Source organism: Oryctolagus cuniculus, chromosome 1 (assembly GCF_964237555.1).
Source record: "Oryctolagus cuniculus chromosome 1, mOryCun1.1, whole genome shotgun sequence".
NCBI classification, from domain to species: domain Eukaryota; kingdom Metazoa; phylum Chordata; class Mammalia; order Lagomorpha; family Leporidae; genus Oryctolagus; species Oryctolagus cuniculus.
In genome coordinates this window covers 69659850-69666801 of record NC_091432.1, presented here as the reverse complement: position 1 = coordinate 69666801, position 6952 = coordinate 69659850, and positions in this window count along the sequence as shown.

Below are 6952 nucleotides of genomic sequence, written 5' to 3'. Positions count from 1 at the left end.
CCTATATGGGCACGGAGTTCTAGTCTTGGTTGCTCCTCTTCCAGTCCAGCTCTCTGCTGTGGGCCGGGAAGGCAGTGGAAGATGGCCCAAGTGCTTGGGCCCTGCACCCGCATGGGAGACCAGGAGGAAACACCTGGCTCCTGGCTTTGGATCGGTGCAGCGCCGGCCGTAGCGGCCATGTGGGGGGTGAACCAACGGAAGGAAGACCTTTCTCTCTGTCTCTCTCTCTCTGTATAACTCTGTCAAATAAATTTAAAAAACACCCAAACTATTGAAAAAATTTGTAGTGTCTAGACTATAGTGCTTACAAGGTAAAACTATGAAGAAAATCACTACTGAATTTAAACTTTAAAGGGTGATTTAAAAAAAAAAAAAAAAAAACTTTGAGCACTCCTAGAGTATGCTTTATTTAATCTGTGGGATGGTCTCAGGACATTGCAGAAATCTATCTTCTAAAATTTCTAGACCTGTGCCAAACATGTAAGAAGTTCTATGATTACTAAAACCACAGTGGGCAAGGTTATGGTCTCAAAATGGAGATGAGCAGAGTGATTTTATATATATAAGATAACACTAAAGATATTTTTAGAATAAACTTTTAGTTTTAAATTGGTCTTCTGGGGCCGGCACTGTGGCGCAGAAGGTTAAACCCCTGGCCTAAAGTGCCAGCATTCTATATGGGCACTGGTTCTAGTCCTGGCTTCTCCTGATCTGATCCAGCTCTCTGCTATGGCTTGGGATAGCAGTAGAAGATGGCCCAAGTCCTTGGGCCCCTGCACCCACATGGGAGACCTGGAGGAAGCTCCTGGTTCCTGGCTTTGGATCAGCACAGCTCTGGCCATTGTGGCCATCTGGTGAGTAAACTAGCGGATGAAAGACCTCTCTCTCTGTCTCTACTTCTCTTACTCTGTCTTTCAAATAAAAATTTAAAAAAACTTTAAAAATTTCAGAAATAAATTGGGCTTCTTTACCAGATTTTTCCTGATTTATAAGCTGTGTATGTATAACACGTTCAGTGCAGATAGCAACAGCAAGAAATTGAAAACCACTTACATATTCACAGGAAGGAAAATGGTTAAGTATAGTTTATTTGTATAGTAGAATATCATGCTTCTATGATAAGTAATATATGTGTTCCATATTTTGTGGATAGATCTTTAAAAAACACTAAGCAAAAAAGTGCAAAATAAGCACATTATATTTAATTGCATGTGTATATATATATACCTACACGATTACTTCAAAAAGTTTATACAAAATTGAATTAAAAAATAAGTTTATGTTGGTGTAAAAAAATCCCTGAAATTCATGAATATTTATTTCATAATATGCATTTTCCATGTACTTTTTGGCATACTCTCATATGTATATACACACATACATATATTTTGTATGTCTAGAAAATTCATGTAAAGATGAATAGTAGGATGGTACATAGCAGTAGGGAGATAGAGGGGTTTTAATTTTTATTTTATACCATTTACTGATGTCTAAAATTTATACTTATATTAGTCTGTTGTTTTCATCATAATAGTGATGATTGTCTTGATTTTTCAGAGGGGGCGTGCCCTTGGTGCAGCAGTTAAGTTGTTGCTGGTGATGCCCGCAAACAATACGAGAGTACCTAGGTTTGAGTCTCACCTCCACTCCCAGTTCTAGCTTCCTGCTAATGTTCACCTCCCAGGGGATGGCTCCATTACTTGGGTCCTTGCCATCCATGTGGGAAACCCAGACCAAGTTCCAGACTCCTGGTTGTTGCAGCCATTTGAGTAAACCAGTAGATTAGAGTGCTTTCTCTTGTGCGCTCTCTCCCTTTTAAACAAATAAAAAATAATTTTAGAAAAATTGCCAAAAAAGTTTAGAGAAAATATTAAATGACTCTCTGAATTTCCAGGAAGCATCTGTTCCCAGGACTAACCACACCCTTCTTAGGGGCAGACTAGGAAACTTAAGCAGCAGCCAAGTTTTCTCCATTGGACCAACATGATAGGGCTCAGGGCTATGATTTTCAAACTTTTTCTCACCTAGCTATAGAAGTACATTCTATGTTTTCCATAACAACCGAGATTACCAAAGATACACATGGGTTTTAAAAATTCCTCTCTATTCTGTTGCTCAAAACTCACTAAATTAATATTGTGAATCGTAATTATGGCTTTGCTATCTAAATATGCAAGACTACCTCAAGACCACAGATGGAAAACTTGGCTTAAGAGAGCTTGGGGGAGGGGGTGTTTGACAAGAGGTTAAGGTGCTGGTTAGAATGTCCACATTCTGTATCAGAGTACCTGGTTCCAGTCCTGCTCCTCAAGCTGCTAACGCACACCCTGGGAAGCAGCAGGTGATCGCTCAAGTACCTGGGTCCTTCCCACCCATGTGGGAGACCTGCACTGAAGTTGGACTTTTGGATCTATTACTTTTTATAAGATTTTTATTTATTTATTTGAGAGATAGAGCTACAGTGAGAGGGAGAGACAGAGAGAAAGGTCTTCCATCCGCTGGTTCACTCCCCAAATGGCCATGATGGCTGAAGCTGGGCCGATCTGGAGCTTTTTCTGGATCTCCCACACCAGTGCAGGGGCCCAAGCTCTTGGGCCATCTTCCATTGCTTTTCCAGGCCATAGCAGAGAGCTGGACTGGAAGTGGAGCAGCCAGGACACAAACCAGCACCCATATGGGATGCCAGCATCACAGGCAGAGGATTAACCTACTGCGCCACAGCGCAGGTCCCAGGGCTCCTAGTTTTAACCTGGTCCATCCCTGGCTGTTGCAAGCATTTGGGGAGTGAAGTAGTGAACAAAAGAGCACTCTCTATCTCTCTTTCAAATAAAATAAAACTATATAAATAATTTTTAAAGAACACAAAATTATAAATATTACAATAAGTATTTATTTAGAACAAGAGGGGAGGCTGGCGCTGCGGCTCACTAGGCTAATCCTCCGTCTTGCAGCGCCGGCACACTGGGTTCTAGTCCTGGTTGGGGCACCGGATTCTGTCCCAGTTGCCCCTCTTCCAGGCCAGCTCTCTGCTGTGGCCAGGGAGTGCAGTGGAGGATGGCCCAAGTGCATGGGCCCTGCACCCCATGGGAGACCAGGAGAAGTACCTGGCTCCTGCCATCAGATCAGCGCGGTGCAGCGGCCGCGGCGGCCATTGGAGGGTGAACCAACGGCAAAAGGAAGACCCCTCTCTCTCTCTCTCTCTCTCTCTCTCACTGCCCACTCTGCCTGTCAAAAATAAAAATAAAAATAAAAATAGAACAAGAGGGGAAATTACAAGAAATTTTTTGGAGCAAGCTGAAACCTGCCATGCAGAAACTGATGAGAACTGTCCCTAAAGCTAATGAATAATGTCAACCCTGTTCACTGCACACACATGAGATATCAAAGAGGCAAACAGCAGGGACCTTTTCCTTCTGTTCCTAGCTCCAGAGCATTTCAGGGAGCTCTATGGATCAAAGAGAGCCTGGTAGGCATGCTACCAAAGGCAGGTTGTTTTTATCTCATAGCGGGCACCATTCAAGGGTTGTTTCATCACTAGATTAAGAATGTAGGAAGGGCTGGCGCTGTGGCGTGGCAGGTAAAGCCACTACCTGCAGTGCTGGCATCCCATATGGGCACCGATTCTAGTCCCAGCTGCTCTACTTCCAGTCCAGCTCTCTGCTATGGCCTGGGAAAGCAGTAGAAGATGGCCCAAGTCCTTGGGCCCCTGCACCCGTGTGGGAGACCTGGAAGAAGCTCCTGGCTCCTGGCTTCAGATCAGCCCAGCTCCGGCCATTGCGGCTACTTGGGGAGTGAACCAGTGGATGGACGACCTTTCTCTCTCTGCCTCTGCCTCTCAAATAAATAAATCTGCCTTTCAAATAAATAAATCTTAAAAAAAAGAAATGTAGGAGCACAGACACTGGAAACAGACTGCCAGGTAACTTGATACAGCTAGGAAATACCTCTGACCATCCCTTGCAAATGGGATGATGCTACTAACCCTGCTCCAGAGGGCTGTTGTGATGATCAAATGAGCCAATGTGTGGAGAGTTTCTGAAACCTAGCTGTTATATCCAATGATGTGGTAGTATATCCATTTTGGAAGCATCATTCTGACTATTTTCTGGGGGTGATGAATCTAAAGACGAAATGTCAAGCCAACATTGAAAACAAAAGTATACGAGATAATATGATTTGGTATAGTATGACACCACTATGATTTGACTCAGCACTGGAAGCATAAATACTACAGTCACCTTTCATTTTAAATCAATCATTGCTAATTTTCAGTTTCACTGGTTTCCCTTGCCTTTGGCCTACTCCTGGGCAGTGGTCTACTGCTTAGAAAATAAGCCTTTGGACCGGTGTTTTGGCACAGCAGGTTAAGCCACTGCTTGGAATGCTGGCTTTCCGTATGGGTTCTAATTGGAGTCCCAGCTGCTCCACTTCTGACCCAGCTCCCTGATAATGCCTGGGAAAACAGAAGAAAATGTTCTTGGGCCCCTGTACCAACATAGGCGACCAGGATGGAAATCCAAGCTCCCAGCTTTGGCTTGGCCCAGGTGTGGCAGTTGTAGCTATTTGGGGAGTAAGCCAGTGGATGGAAGACATTCTCTCTCCCTTTCTCTCTGTCTCCCTCTCTGAGATGTGTGTGTCCCTCTCTAACTCTGCCTTTCAAATAAATCACATATCTTAAAAAAAAAAAGTTTTCACCAAAATGAACCCATCTTTAAAAAAAAAGAAAAGAACCCCTTGGCTTAAACCAGAAGTAGTTGAGAGGGTATAGAAAGTCAGGATCATCACTCTTGAAGATTCAGACCTCAATTCTTCAAATGCATATCATCCATTAGGGTGAGAAAGAGGAGGAATAAAGAAAGAAAGATGGGGCCAGGGCTGTGGTGTAGCAGGTAAAGCCGCCACCTGCAGTGCCGGCATCACATATGGTTCGAGTCCTGGCTGCTCCTTTTCCTATCCAGCTCTCTGCTGTGGCCTGGGAAACCAGGATCTTCCCACATGGAAGATCTGGAGGAAGCTCCTGGCTCCTGGCTTTGAATCAGCCCAGCTCTTGCTGTTGTGGCCATCTCGGGAGTGAACCAGCGGATGGTTCTCTGTGCCTCTGCCTCTATAACTCTACCTTTCTAATTAATTAATTAATTAATTATTTTTAAAAAAGAAAGATGTATAAATGGCCTGGGTAGCTGGGTAGGAAGTGAATCAGTTGGTTATTGTTGACCTTATAGACTGAGTACATAGACAAAGAGGAGATTTGCACTGAGCTGCATGTCCTTGTTGTGGACTCCAGTCTGTCTTGTCCAGATTTTGCAACCAACTCCCAAAAGGCATAGTATTTTTTTCCTTGAAGTTCTATTGCTGCATTATTGTGAAGGCATTTGGGTGGAAGTTTCTATTTTTCCCTTCTCAAGTTTCAAGAAGGGCCTGATGTTTGGCACAGCATTAAGACACCACTTGGGAGATCCTCATACCTGGGTTCAAGCCCTGACTCTGCCTTCAATTCCAGTTTCCTTCTAATGTGACTGGGGAGGCGGCAGATGATGGCTCCAGTATTTAGGTCCCTGCCACCCACATGGGTGAGCTGGACTGAGTTTTGGGCTCCCAGCTTCGCCTGAGACCAGCCCTGGCTTCTGCAACAATTTGAGGAGCAAACCAGTAGATGGAAGATACTTCTCTCCATATATGTATTTGCCATTAAAATAAAATGACTATATTTTTTAAAAAAATTTAAAAATGTGCTCAAGTATTTTCACAGGAGATATTTTCTAGTATGTTTTGGGATATTTTTACAATTCTTCAAGACATTTGCCTTCCTAGTAAACTTTCCTGCCTACTTTCTGGCAAAAATTTTCTTATATCCCCACCTGGCAAAGTTGTGATCCTCTTCAAACACTCAGCTAAATTATCACCTTCTCTAAACTACCACTCCACCTGGCTATTACGTCTGCATATGTACTTACTGGTTTATATAGCAATGAACTTTTTCTGCCTCTCTCTTTCTAGATCATGAGCTCCTTGATGAAAAGACCATGATTTAATTTTCCACCTTGAGATAGTGTATAACAAAATAGTTTAGGGCACAGAGCCAGAAATGCTGGGATTATTTATTTTAAATTTTTTATTTATTTAAAAGAGAGAAATAGCCCATTCATGGGTTCACTCCAAAATGCCTGCAACAGCTATGGCTGGTCCAGGTCAAAACCAAGGGCCTTGGAACTCCAACCAGGTCTTCTGTGTGGTGAACAGGGATGGAAATACTTGAGCCATCACCTGCTGCTGCCTCCCAGGGTGTGTATTCACAGGAAGCTGGATCGGAAGCCAGGACTCAAACCCTGTCACTCCCATTTGGGCATCTCAAGTAGCTTCTTCATTGCTGTGTTGCATTACATATATATATGTAAGTTATATATATATATGTAAATTATGTATGTAAATGTAAATTATGAGTTTTAGTCTCACACTTGTATCATTGAACAGATCATTTAAGCTTTCTGTGCCTAATTTCTCTTACCTGTAAAATGGACAAAATAATGGAGGCAACTGTAAGTAATTAGCTCTCACTTTTACCTTTTATTATTTTAGAAAACTTTTCATGATTGTCATTGTTACAGAAAGTTTTTTATAAATTTCAATGTAAACTCATATAAAAGGGTCATATTTTCTGCATCAAACAAAACAGGTAACTGTTGACAAAAAGAGAGGTGAGAGAATGAGGGAGCGCGGGAAAGAGGCTTGAAGATTCTGCAGACAGCACGGGGCATTCCCGAGTCTCCAACATCTTCACACGACCATGCCCTCTCTGACTCCCACATTCAGGGTCTCTTCAGTTCCCCTTATCTGACAGAGAACTACCTTCTGCAGGAAGCCGTCTTTGACGCCCCACCTTAAGGGCTGTCAGGCAACGGATCCCTTTTTATGCAACTGTTTAGATGTCTGATACTGTACAGGTGTGACTTGA